The sequence below is a fragment of the Sus scrofa genome, chromosome 3 (assembly GCF_054392235.1).
Source record: "Sus scrofa isolate SSC_HxYL_T2T_F1_AM1 chromosome 3, Sscrofa_HxYL_maternal_Yorkshire_Landrace_v2.0, whole genome shotgun sequence".
NCBI classification, from domain to species: Eukaryota; Metazoa; Chordata; class Mammalia; order Artiodactyla; family Suidae; genus Sus; species Sus scrofa.
The window spans coordinates 141,649,576-141,662,866 of NC_139385.1; positions in this window are offsets into that span (position 1 = coordinate 141,649,576).

Below are 13,291 nucleotides of genomic sequence, written 5' to 3' on the forward strand. Positions count from 1 at the left end.
TCATGGAGAATTGACAATCCCAAGTACCACTCTTTCCAGGGTTACTTGCTGGGTGGAGAAAGGATGCAGGGGAGAATAGAAGGTTCCTTGTTTCTCCTGCAACCCTGCATGATGGCAGAGAGCCCCTTGAGCCTCACGGCTCATGGAGGAGCTTGAAAATAGGATGGTCAGTGGAATGATGCCAGGCGTGCTGAGGTGCCGCTTGAAAGAGCCCAGAAAAGTCTCTTCAGATGGTCCCTCTCCACATGCACAGCATCTGCAGAGCATCTGCAGACCTGAGGCGGAGGCAGAACTGCCTGCTTCTCGTGGTCTACGTGAGATGGACCTTTTCGTCTGCCTGGGTCAGGGGCCACAGGCCTCCTGGAGCACTTGTAAACCAGCAGAGCCTCGGGGCTCCAGACGAAGAGGCAGAGCAGCTTAAGATGTCAAAACTGGAGGCAAAACGCCAGGTACACATGCTTCAGTAGTGAATCCTTAAAGCCCAAAAGGCCAGACAGGCTAGCTGACTTGAGCAACCAGGCCGGCCACCTGCAGCACGAGCCAGTGATGATCGTACTGAGCTTCCTGAATCGGACTAATATTCACTTTTCGTAGCTGTCTTGCCCCCACCCAGGCTATGAGGAAAATCAAGAACTTAGAGCCAGGCACCAAGAAATATACTATTATTATTAAATAGAAGGTAAAGTACATATACATTGTGTATTCTTTTTATATTAAAAACATGTGAGGATTCTACAACATAAAGATTAACTAAGATGAGGCAGATTAAAAGTCCAAGAACTGGCACATTGGAGATGAGGGGTTTTGTATCAGGAATTATCAGTGTGGGGTATAGGAGGGGGACCCCAGGGTTAAGAGTGGCCTGAAGAGTCCCTGGCTACACAGCTGAGGGCAGAGAGTGCAAAGCAGAGTATGACAAATTTCAGGAGGGAAGAGCGGTCACCCTTCCTGAGCGGCTTTGGCAAAGCTAAGAGTAGATGCTGAGTGTCTTTGTGGAAAAGTCTGATTGGGAAACGCAATTGTGAGACAGCTGCGTACATGCACTAATTATAGGTACAAGCGGGGAACTTCCATGTGCCGTAGGAACAGCCAAAAAAGAAGGTATATTTCAGAATTCGTCTTTTGTTTTTCCATCACCAAGTAGATCTATCTAATCTAGAAAACATATTTGGTTATCTGCCAATAGAATAAAATTTGTGTTTCTAATGGGAAAATCTCCATTTAATTTTGAAATCTCTCAGTGTCAAGCTGAGCAATCTTATGATTGCCTAACCTCTCTGAATCTCATTTGTCTAAAATTTAAAAAAATGGGCATTTTAATAATCCAAAGTGATCCTCCAAGGCTGTGGTAAAACAAATAAGATAATGTAGATTCAAGGGCTTTTAATAGTGGATATTGTATGTGTGTTGGTATTTTTGACAATCATGAGCTCCTCAAGCTCAGGGGCATTCTCTTACAGAGTTGGTACTTAATAAATATTTGTCTAGGAGTTTCTGTGTGGTGCAGTGGGTTAAGGATCTGACTGCAGTGTCTCAGGCGCTTGTGGAGATTTGGGTTTGATCCCCAACCCCGTGTAGTGGGTTAAGGATCTGACATTGCTGCAGCTACAGCGTAGGTCTCTGCTGTGACTCGGATTCAACCCCTGGTCCAGAAACTTCCGCATGCTGCAGGTGCAGCCATGTATATGTGTGTGTCTAATTAGGGCACCCATACATGAAACTTGCTCTTAAATCTTCTTTCAAAATGTGTGATTTGTGTACAGAAAACATGTTTATGCTTTATGGATAGTCCAATAAATTGCAAAGAGGAAAACTAAATTTGTTATAGATAATGTGTCTACCAAACCTTGCTCCAACCGTTTTTCTTTTTTCCCATTTCAAGTAGTTCACACAGTCCTAAGATTCAGCAGAAAAGGAAACCCTGCAGAATTGTTTCATAACTGAACTAAGGAAACAGCTACTACTATAGTTTTACCTAGTTAAGAAGTGAACTTCTCTAAAAGAGAAATTCCACAATTTCAAACACTTATCCCGATCAGCCAAAGATCCAAGGTCTATGTTTTATTTTTATTTTTATTTTTTGCTTTTTCGGGCCACACCTGTGGTAAATGGAGGTTCCCAGACTAGAGGTCAAATTGGAGCTACAGCCACCAGCCTCCACCACAGCCACAGCAATGCAGGATCCTTAACCCCCTGAGTGAGGCCAGGGATCTAACTCATTCCTAATCAAATTCATTTCCGCTCTGCCACAACGGGAACTCCCAAGATGTTTGCTTTACATTTTGCTTTCATTTTTTTTCTGATTTATTTTTATATTCTACTTGCAATTTAGTGATTTATTGCTCTCTCTATCGATCTACCATCAACTTATTTGTTTAAAATCTATCAACTGACTTTATTTATCTTACTAGACTACCAAGTGTGTAAGAAAAATATAAAAAATTATTTCTTCATAATCTACCCTCATTTTAGAATGTTCCTCACTATTTCACACAACATACCTGTTAAAGAAATGTTTGTTCAATGAACGAAAGAGTGTATGAGCAGATGAATGTCAACGTAAGAGAGAATTTGTATTAGTTTATACTCTTCCTGTTTTTCAGAGTCACTGTAGGTAATAAAACTAATATGTTGTATAGCAGTGTTTATGTACTCACATTAAAAAAAAAAATTCCCAATAGAGGAAGAGAAATACTGAAAGAAACCATCCGTGGAAGTGAATAGACATTATTGTCTACTTTTAATTATCAGGTATGAAACTCAAAATACTCAAGAATTCAAGTTCATACATGGCCCCAGGCTATATCTAAAGCATGGTGTTTTTCTCTAAAATAGTTTAACCTCTTTCTGACATGCAAGGATCAAAATTTAAAGCCTTTTAATTTCTAAGATTTAGGATCAGGTCCAGTAAACATAACGCCATCTGACAACATAAATTCTTTCCAAGCGTCTCTGTTTTTGTCAGAGGGAGAAGCCTGCCCTAGGTTAGCAATTTGCCTGTCAGGAATCCCTCAGCCTGCTCCTGCCTACTTGAACTGCCCCCGAGTAATTTAGTAAAGGTATTAGATGCCTTTTCACTTCTTTCTGATTTGAAAAATGCAAAACCCCATAGGGTCTTTCATTTTGAAGAGACCGTGTTGTTTTATTTTACTTTATTTCATTTTATGTTTTCTTGAAATTGTATGTCCTTAAATAGGTTTCATTTCACTCCAGGCCATCTTGATGCAGCTCTTGAGGTGAAAAATCTAATGAAATTCTTTAGAGGGATGGCAATTGTTTGTCTGATTTGCCTTTTTCAGCCTAAGGAGATGGACAATTCTTGATTGTAATTAATTAATCTTGCATTGTTTTCTATTTTAAAGTTTTTTATTAAATATTTCATAACATCGGCTTATTTGATCTGTGTTAGGAAGAACAGGGATCAATTGTCCTCCATTATCAATGGGGAAATAATGTTCAGAGACATTAGGTGATTTTCCTGAGATCACACAGCCTCCATTATCAATGGGGAAATAATGTTCAGAGACATTAGGTGATTTTCCTGAGATCACACAGCTATGGGCAGAAATGTGACTGCAATGTGGCTCTTTTGTACTTCATTCTTTTCTGTTGTTGTTTGGTTTTGTTTTTTAATTTTATTGCAATGTAGTTGACTCACAATGTTGTGTTAGTTCCAGGTATACAGCAAAGTGAATCAGTTACACACATAGCCATTCTTTTTTAGATTATTTTCCTATATAGGTTATTATAGAATATTGAGTAGAGTTCCCTGTGCTCTGCAGTAGGTCCTTGTTGGTTATTAGTGTTATACACAGTTGTGCGTAGAGGCTAATCCTGACCTCCTCATTTATTTCTACCACACTTGCTGCACTAAAGTGCTTGAACAACCCCCAGCTCGGAGGCCTTGGGAAGAAAGAGCAAAGATGCTCCCACTCCAGGTCTAATCCTCCGTGAGGCTGGGCGATGGTGAACATTTTCAAGGTTCAGGTACCACACTCGCCTGTAATACATTTTCCATAAAGTCATTCTAGGGAGTTTCTGTCACTTGCAAGTTTACGATTTTTATCATAAACAGTACATGAAAATGGACTAAAATGCAAAAGGCCCCAATTTTCTCATCAGCCATATCTACCTTCATGAACTCATGTGGGGCGGGGGCTGGGGAGGTGGTGGCCATGGGTGTTCTTCCAACAAGGACAAGGACAAGGGCACGTGGAAGGAAAACCACGTGCTGGTCCCTGCTCAAGGAGCTGGGGATAGTGGTGGCAGGACTGAACAGTCCCTGCTAACATGTTATAGAGGAAAGACAGGAATGCACATAATGGCATCAACCAGCATTTGTTCCATTTTTGCAGGCCAGGGAGAGCGAAGGTTCACTGCTTCACAGAGCACGCTTGGGACTAGACGAGACGGCTCTGCTTTCTCTCTTCAGTCAACTCTCTGCTTGGGATGAAGATACTGAAATCCATTGGCTCCCAGTCTTGTGTTTTAGTGATGCACCTGTGATCATTTCTGGCTCTTCTGTTCTGGTGCCCAGGCATCCTCGGCACAGAGAAGCAGGATCTCTGACAGGAGAGTAGCCCGGATGTGCTGCGGCTCCGGGGTTGTGGTGGAAGGCAGGGGGCCCAGGAAGGACATTTTCCTGCCAAGCATGGCTCAGGACCATCCTCCTCTCTGTACCCGGGGTTCCCATTGCCTTTCCGTATAGGGTCGGGCTGACTGTGCCCTGGAAGCTCAATCTTGTTGCTCTCAAAGAAAACTCAGCTAGAAGTCACAGAAATGAGGAAGGGGTGCAGAAAGAGGACTTTCAGGAAGATGAATTATTTAACTTGGAGAAAGAAAAGCTGAGTGTGGCTGCATGAAAGTCTAACTGCACAGCAGGCTCAAGGGGAATACTTGAACTCCGCAGGTAAAGGGCTGTGGGGAGAGGGCGTCATCAGTAGCCTTCGAGGTGGTTATGAGAGGCAGGCAAGGGTGGCTGGCCCTGTGACCTTGGACTTGGCCATGAGGCCTCTAGCTGAGGGTGAAGCCCTAGGGACCTCCAACTCAGCAGAGTCTCCTGCTCCACATCGCAAGGAAGGTCGACCCAGCTTCTGGGGTGAACCAGACAGGCGCTGGTTCTCTGAAGAACATCTGAAGGTATCAGACACTTGTCCTCTGAGGCATGAGTTTTCTCCATCTTCAAAAACAATTCAAATTGCCAGACATTTACTGAATAGTTTTTAATGTTAATTTTTTTTGGGGGGGGACAGTCTTCTTTGGGTTTTCTGAAAGTATTTTTTCCTCATCTGTAAAAGAAAGAGGAACACATCCCGATCCACTACCTTGCAGGGCTATGGTGAGTATCAAAAAAAGAAAAGGTAGTCTGCATGATTGCGGGTCACCTCACCAGAGTCTGTTGTTATTTTGTCCATAAGGACATACCATGGACTGTGGTAATCAATTCCCACCGATTCATGGGCGTCAAAGATAAACAAAGTCAAATATCTAGGAATTTCATGAGCCAGGTGTCCTTACCCTGGTACCTGAAATTGGCCATGGAGGGACTAACTTACATAAATTGGAAAACATCAGAAATCAAAGTTTCTTCCTGAGGCTTATATTTATTTAGATTTGTTTGGGAAAGGGGGAAAATGCCAAAGACAGTATTTTTAAAGACTATTTATGTATTTTAGGGTTAAAATAAAGCGATGTGCAATTTTTAAAAAAACAAAATGTAACACGTGGCAAACGTCCTTTTACCAAATGAAACTGGTCTGTGCGTAGCTGTGACCAGATTTGATCGTGGGAGCAAGTTTGTTCGCCGACCTGACAGAAGCCGAGGATCGGGGCTCCTCCACCCAGGACTGAGGATTGGGGCTCACCTCTGTCCTTCTTGGGGGGTTCTCCCTGCCCTGATCCTCTGCTGCCAAACCAGGTCTCAGGTAAGTCACAGTCTTTGGTCGTCTCCTTGCCCTGAAGCCAGGAACTGCTGGAATCCGAAGTGCGTCCACGGGGACTTACACGTCCTTTAGCTTCATTAGATGGCGCTTGAATCGTTCTCTCCTGCCTTGGCTTTGTTTGTTTGTTTGTTTTTCCTACCATTTTTAGAGAGAGACAGTGCCGTGTTTAACATTTTAAAAATTAAATTCTGAAAACCACTTTATTAAAAAAATGGAATTTTTTCATAAAGTTTTTATGTTCTGTATTTCTAGATGGCAATGATACGGCCAAGTGATTGATGATTGTTGAAAAAGCAAACTTCTTGTAATCAGTTCGGGACCACAAGTTCCTCCAGAATTGCCTGAGCAGGATGTGAGGTATTTGTATGGGGCAGGGCTGAATTTTTGTTTTGTTTTGTTTTGAGGGCTGATTTTTCAGGGGGTTTTTTTGGGGGGCGTTAAGGTCACTCCTGCATCATACGGAGGTTCCCAGGCTAGGGGTTGAATGGGAGCTACAGCTGCCAGCCTAAACCACAGCCACAGCAACACCGTATCTGAGCCGCATCTGTGAACTATACCACAGCTCAGGCCACACCAGATCCTTAACCCACTGAGCAAAGCCAGGGATCAAACCCACATTCTCCTGCGCCACAGCAGGAACTGCCAGTGCTGATTTTTTTTTTAATTGAATATTTCCAAAGCATCTAGGAATACAGTAATGCCTATACTTGTGTAATTATTTCATGTAGCAGGTATGAGAGAAGATAATGAACCCCATTACCCAGCTGTTTGGGGGTTGCAAGGCCATTACATGTTATTTTTAACATGAGCTGTGGAATCATTAGCACCTTGGATAGTAGCTGGCGCAGGGGGGTGTCTGGTACGTACCCATCAATCAGTAAGAATATACACGGAGGAAGCCATCACTTCCCTCTGGAACAAAATCCTCCTGATTACACAATTGGGAAGGCTGATCTGTAGTGGGAAGGACATGGGTTTTGAAGTCAGTCAGACTTTGGTTAAATCTTTGAAAACACATTAGATTGGATGAGCTGTTCATTGTTTTGGACATTGGTCTCACATGAAGTGGAGATTATAACTTTATCGCAAATCCCTGTGAATGTAAATCAGTAACTCTAAAGTACTGACACTGTCTTAAGTATAAACTGTATGAAAGTATTAGGGCATCACCTGTCACACAGGATGCTTAAACAATGGTGGACCTCCCTGTCTTCATCTGGGAACCTAGGACGCCATCTCCGGAAGGACTTGATGAGCTAATGGCCAAGGGTGGCTATGGCTGGATTCAGGATCCAGGTACAGGGAGCCACAGGTGCTGTGCCATTGCAAACATCTGGGAGGAGGCCGATGCAAGTAGAAACCTAGCTCATGTAAACGGCTCCTATGTTTTATTTTAAGGATGCATTTTCCCTCTGCAGAAAAGATGTGCTGAAACCATCTGCATTTCATGATTATGAGTTCAATTTCGGTGATTATTAATAACAGGTTACTGAGTATACAGAGTAGAAATGGACCCACATGAGTCAGGAATGTGATGGTTTGTGTGCAGGTGAAGAAAGCAACCTCAGTTAGCATCCTGCTCTGTCTTGATAGCCTTGATCAACAGCTCCACACGATTAGCTGATTAGACCTTTAGCAGCAGCACTGTAATTTTGTGCTCCTAGAGAATCTTACCAGCGAGTATTTCTGCTTCACACCGTAGTGGTTGTTGGACCTGGCTGTGGTCCTAGCATTGCTAATACTGTTCCTATCGATTTATTGCTCAACGGAGAAGTACGATGTAGTGAACATCCTTCACTGACCTTGTCTGTTGTGTCCGGCACTGTGCTGAGCTCCAGGAATGCCAAAGGACAGACAGCACATTCCTGTCTTTCCATCTGTAGAGGGTTTAAGACACACGATCCCTTCTTCTCGCTGAAATGTGCTGAGTGATCGAGGGGCCATGCGTTCAGGAAGCTCTCAGAGAATCAATGGGCTGGTGAAAAAGAGTCTTTTAGGGACTTGGGAATGGAAATAACGTTGACCCAAGACTTCAGGCACTCCAGGCTGAGAAAGCAAAGGGATCCTCAGCAGAACCTGGCCTCTGGAGCACAGAGGCTGCATCTGCCAGGGAGTCCTCTGACATGCCAGGGCCAGAAAGGGCTCCTGGAGTCCCCTTGACTGTCCCTCAGGCTTCACAGGATCTGGAGTCTTTCCTGGAAGTCACCCCTCTACTGTGAATCCGGGGAGGATTTCTCAGCCCAGTCAGTCATACCCCACTTTCTGAATTCTTTTCAGGTGGTATGTGCCTCAAAGGTCTGCCCTCCTAAGAGGAGAGGCAGCTTGGTTTCAGAAGTCTAATAGCAATGATGCCTTTAATGCTGGAAGCATTTCCTGTAAGGAGCCGTGCCTCTCTTTGAACTCTTGACGGTAATAAAATTACAGTGTTATTTACGGTGGCAGCAGGACCGAGCTGCCACCCAGCTGATGACACATGAGTGCAATGCATCTCTGCAGTCAGGGGCTTTCTGATGTATGTCTTCGAAGACATAGAAGTGTCTCAGTAGCAAGTTAGATTAATTAAGGTGGCCAAGTCAGAGAGGAGTGAGAGATGAAGAAACGGACACAAGAGGACTTTTCCGTATTTTGTTTTTTAATATGTGGGCTGTTTGCAAAATGTTCGAAACTAAATTAATGCCTCCTGGTTTAATTAACTAATTAAGATGGCCACTGTTGAATTTTCTCTATCACTGGACAACAGGAGAGGCTTTTGCATTACTAAATTAACGTTATGTCATAAGGCTGGGTGGTATATGAGGAACATGAATTTGGGGGAGAGGCAGACCTTAGTTTATTTTTTTTGTCTCTGCCGCTGTGTGTCTTTACCTTCTCTGACCTTCGATTTCCTCTAGCGTAAGTGAAATAATGGTCTCTATTGCATCAAGTTGTTCTTAAGCTTAAGCGAGACAAAATATGGAAAATGCCAGCACAGGGCATGCATGCAGTGAATATTATTAAATAGTAGCTCTTTTTTTACTGCATTAAATGAAGAAAATTAATACTTTCAATGCAAACTGAGACAACTTAGGTAGACATTCCTTATAAACTTTTATCTATCTGTTATCCCAAGTTAATTTTCTCCATTTTTTAAAAAATAAAATAAAATATAATTATCCATAAACATATGGTTATAGGTTAACCTTCAGGTAAAAAATATATGTATCAGTAAAGAATTCATAACCTCCTAGAACAGGAGGTTGGTACCAGTAAAGAATTTATAACACTTTAGAACAGGAGAGTGGCCCAGTTTTAGGAGTGGCTCTTGGTGAAAGGCAGAGTTGTGTTGAAATACGGAGGGGCTTGAGGTTGAGGAGATTTACTCAGAACCCCATCCTGTCACTTCCTTGTTTTGTGACCTTGGGCAAGTCACTCAGCTGCCCAAAGACCCCTAAGTTTTTTTCTTTTTTTACAGCTGCAAAGTTAAGAATGGTAACATTAGTCTCTTTGTAGCATCTTAGTGATTTAACAGGTGACAGTTAACATTGCTGACCAGGAAAGTGACAAAATTAACACTGGTCATATTTACGTCTCCTGAGAGTAGGTGTCACTGAGAAAAGGCTGGAAATCAGACCAGAACAAGGAGCATGAATTTGGTGAAGGACATACCCATCCAAAAGCAAGACAAAATCCAGACATATCCTGAACCCCGTAAAGAGAAGGAGCTTGAGGATCCACCGAGAGCGGCTAGAACGATGCCAGAAGACAGAGCAGGTCAAGAACCCAGAGGCAAAGCAGGAAGATAAGTGTCAAGTAGACAACTACAGCCTGAAGACAGTCCAGAAATCGGGGTTCAGGACCGAGCTGTGGGGCAGACATAACCAGCCTTGGGAGAGACTTGAGGAGGGAGACGGCAGCCGAGAGAACTCGCTGCAGGTCGGGCTGCCCTCTCCAGAGGTGCCTTGGGCACTGGCTGCACTCACCTCCTAATTGGTTTATCTTTTATAAAATTGCATCCTGTGGGCCTGATATCCACAGAGCTATGCATGTCATCGGAACCCCAGCCCCACGTGACACGTAACGTGTATCCCGTTTGGTCCATTCATCCCAAAGAGAGTGATTTCGCATGTACAAGACAATACCAGGCATTGTCAGAAAGCTGGCTTCCGCGTATCTAGAAAATCGGGGTCGGGTCTCCTGTTTGGGTGCTCAGACAGGAATCGAGCTCTTCGCCCAAAGTGTCCATTGAGAGAACAATCTCTCAATGTCGTCAGGAATCCTAGTGCAGCAATGACTGAGGAATCGTTCTTTCTCTTTCTCCTTTTTTTTTTAAATTTTTTTCATGCTATACCTTCCATGCTAGAGGCTAGGATTACTAAACTCCATTCCAGGTGCGGTGCTGACATGCATCTTTCTATCCACCGTCCTGTGATATAGCGAAAGAGATTGTTTCTCCTCAGACACTTAGCGCCCGTGTTCTCGGTCACATTTGGTGATAGGGTTTCCCTTGCCTTTATTGGGTTTACATGATTCAGATACTGTTCTAAAAGAGCCATTGTTTTACTAAGTTAGAAAAATAAATTAAGCCTTTGAGTGGCAGGTAACTTTGATAAGAAGCTCTATTTGTGGAAACATAGGGAATTGATATTTCTGATGCCTGTTTAACTCAAGTTATTTACGTGGAACTGCTCCAGTTTTCCTGGAAGTTCAGGTGGCTATGCAGGGAGCTGCTGGCGCTGTAGCTCTGAGCAGCTTTTCTGCTCCGTTTGCTAAATGGGGTGCTCATTTGCAGTACACTGATTTAAAGCAGGAGCTCTCTGTAGGCACTATCCCTCATGTGTGCAGTGAGGATTTCAGCTCGGATTCCTGTACCAGTTGAAAGTCAAACCTTTCTTTTGTGGAAAATAAATTGCTAGTGCTTTGTGAGGACACATCAAAGAATACAATCCATCCATGGTTATTCAAGAGCAGGGTGTCACTACAGCCTGAAAATCATTGGTTGAGCTGTTTGTCATGGCAATGAGTTAACCCCAATTAGAGAAGTAGAGACAATAAAGGAAATAATTAAAAATTAATTTATAAATACCATTTTTGATTGTCTATTTCAAATTAGTTTCTATGTTAAAGATCTTACATGGATATTTATTTAAACTTTTCAATAAGTCCTCTTTTGTAGATGAGGAAATTGTGGCTCAGATACCAAGTTATGCATCTGGAGTCATATTCCTAGAAAATAATAAAGCTGACTCCAAAGTCAAAGTACCTTCTATTAGCTCTGCTTAAATCTGTGGCTTTTATTTTCTACTATTTTATTATGCAAGAGTGCATGATGATTAACCCTGAATAATGATGTTGATTGACTTTTTAGATGGGTAAGTGAATCAGTCACGAAAGGTTTATTAAGAATCGTTTAAAAACAAAACAGATATTAATATATGCCTATATTTGGTACTTGTATGAGTAAAACATTTTTATGGTGTCACTATTCTTTTTAAAAGTTAACAAGCATAACTTTGAAAATGAGTGGAGTCTATAGGACTGAAAACAAAAAGAATGATATATAAGGACTGTACTCTAGTTGATGAAAGTGTTTCTCACGTTGGTACCGGGTAACAGTTCTGTCACCGCTATACATGCGCACTGGAGTTGAACAAGTAAGTGCATGACAGCAATTGTTCAGAGTCCTGTTTCTCACCAATTGAGTCGGAAGTTACAGGTAAGCAAGGACACGTCTAGAAGGATTCAACTTCTAATGAACTAGCATTAAAGACATCAACAAACTCATGAATAGCTTAACACTGACAGAGACAATTACATGTAGATGTATTTACAGATGCATTTATACACCCAGGTTAGCATACACACACACACACACACACACACACAGACTTTTTTTTTTTTTTTTTTTTTTGCTTTTTCTACAGCTGCCCCTGTGGCATATGGAAGTTCCTAGGCTATGGGTCAAATTGGAGCTACAACTGCTGGCCTACGCCACAGCCACAGCAACATAGGATCCAAGCTGCATCTGCAACCTACACCACAGCTCATGGCAATGCTGGATCCTTAACCCACTAATTGGGGCCAGGGATGGAACCTACTTCCTCATGGATATGAGTCAGGTTTGTAACCCACGGAGCCTCAGTGGGAACTCCCACACATGTCTTGTTCTGTCAGCCAAGAGGGCTTAGAAACAATGACAGCCCTATAGTAATGAGCACACAATTCCCAAATCTTGGTTTCTGGTACCATTCTCCAGGTAGGGGACCTAAACTCCTTGGAGAGTTTGCTTATTCTGAGACTGGGACACAAATTTTATAAGATGACCCTAGACCATCTTGCAGCACAAGAAAACAGAGTCACACACACAGTGATGGGACACAGGAGTCCACTGAAAGAGTTCCTGTTGACCAAAGCTGGGGAAGAAATGAGCAATAAAATAAAGTAGTATTGAATTGTAGCCCAATTATAAAACATCTCTGAGTCTGTGAATATTTTGTACTTGTATGAGTAAAACATTTTTATGGTGTGAATAAATGACTGAATAAATACATAGAGGAGAAATACATGAAGATATCCAATAATTCAGATACTCTGCTCTCAGGAAGGTAGAATAACTCAACATCCCTTAAGTGTGAGCTGCAGAGTGATTTGCTTCCAAACGCTCTTGTGTGCAGGAGTAACTTTACAGCAGAGAAACCTGACAAACCCCTCAGACAGTGGTCTCCATCAGTGTCCACAGTACAGGTCACATTCGTGGTGTGTGTCCTTGGTGTGGGAAGATAAGAATTTAATTTCACCTCTGAGATCTTCTCCAAAACTGGGAGAATCATTACAAAATCCACACTGAGGGCGTTCTACAAAATCTCTGTTCTTCGAAGGTGTCAAGATCATCAAAAACAAGGCGTCTGAGATGCTGTCACAGGTAAGAGGAGACAGAAGAGACATAACATGTAGCTGTAATGTCGTATCTTGAAATAGAAAAAGGACATTTGTTAAAAACTAAAGAAATCTGAATAATGCAGAGCTCTCATTAATTATAATGCATCAATTCTCATTTATTGATGGTAACAAATGTTCCATATTAAAGTAAGATATTAATGAGTGGGAGAGATATGGGAACTCAATACTCTGCATTTTTTTTCAAAAATCTAAAGATTTTCTAAAGTAAAATTTTATTTTAAAAATCAATAAAGACCTTGGGATGCCTGATAGATTAATCATTACATATATTTTTAAAGGGTTCCTATTGTGGTTCATTGGGATAAGGACTTGACGTAGTCTCCATGAGGATGCAGGTCCAATCGCTGGCCTCGCTCAGGGGATTAAGGATCCAGCATTGCTATAAACTATAGCATAGGTCGTGGATGTGGCTT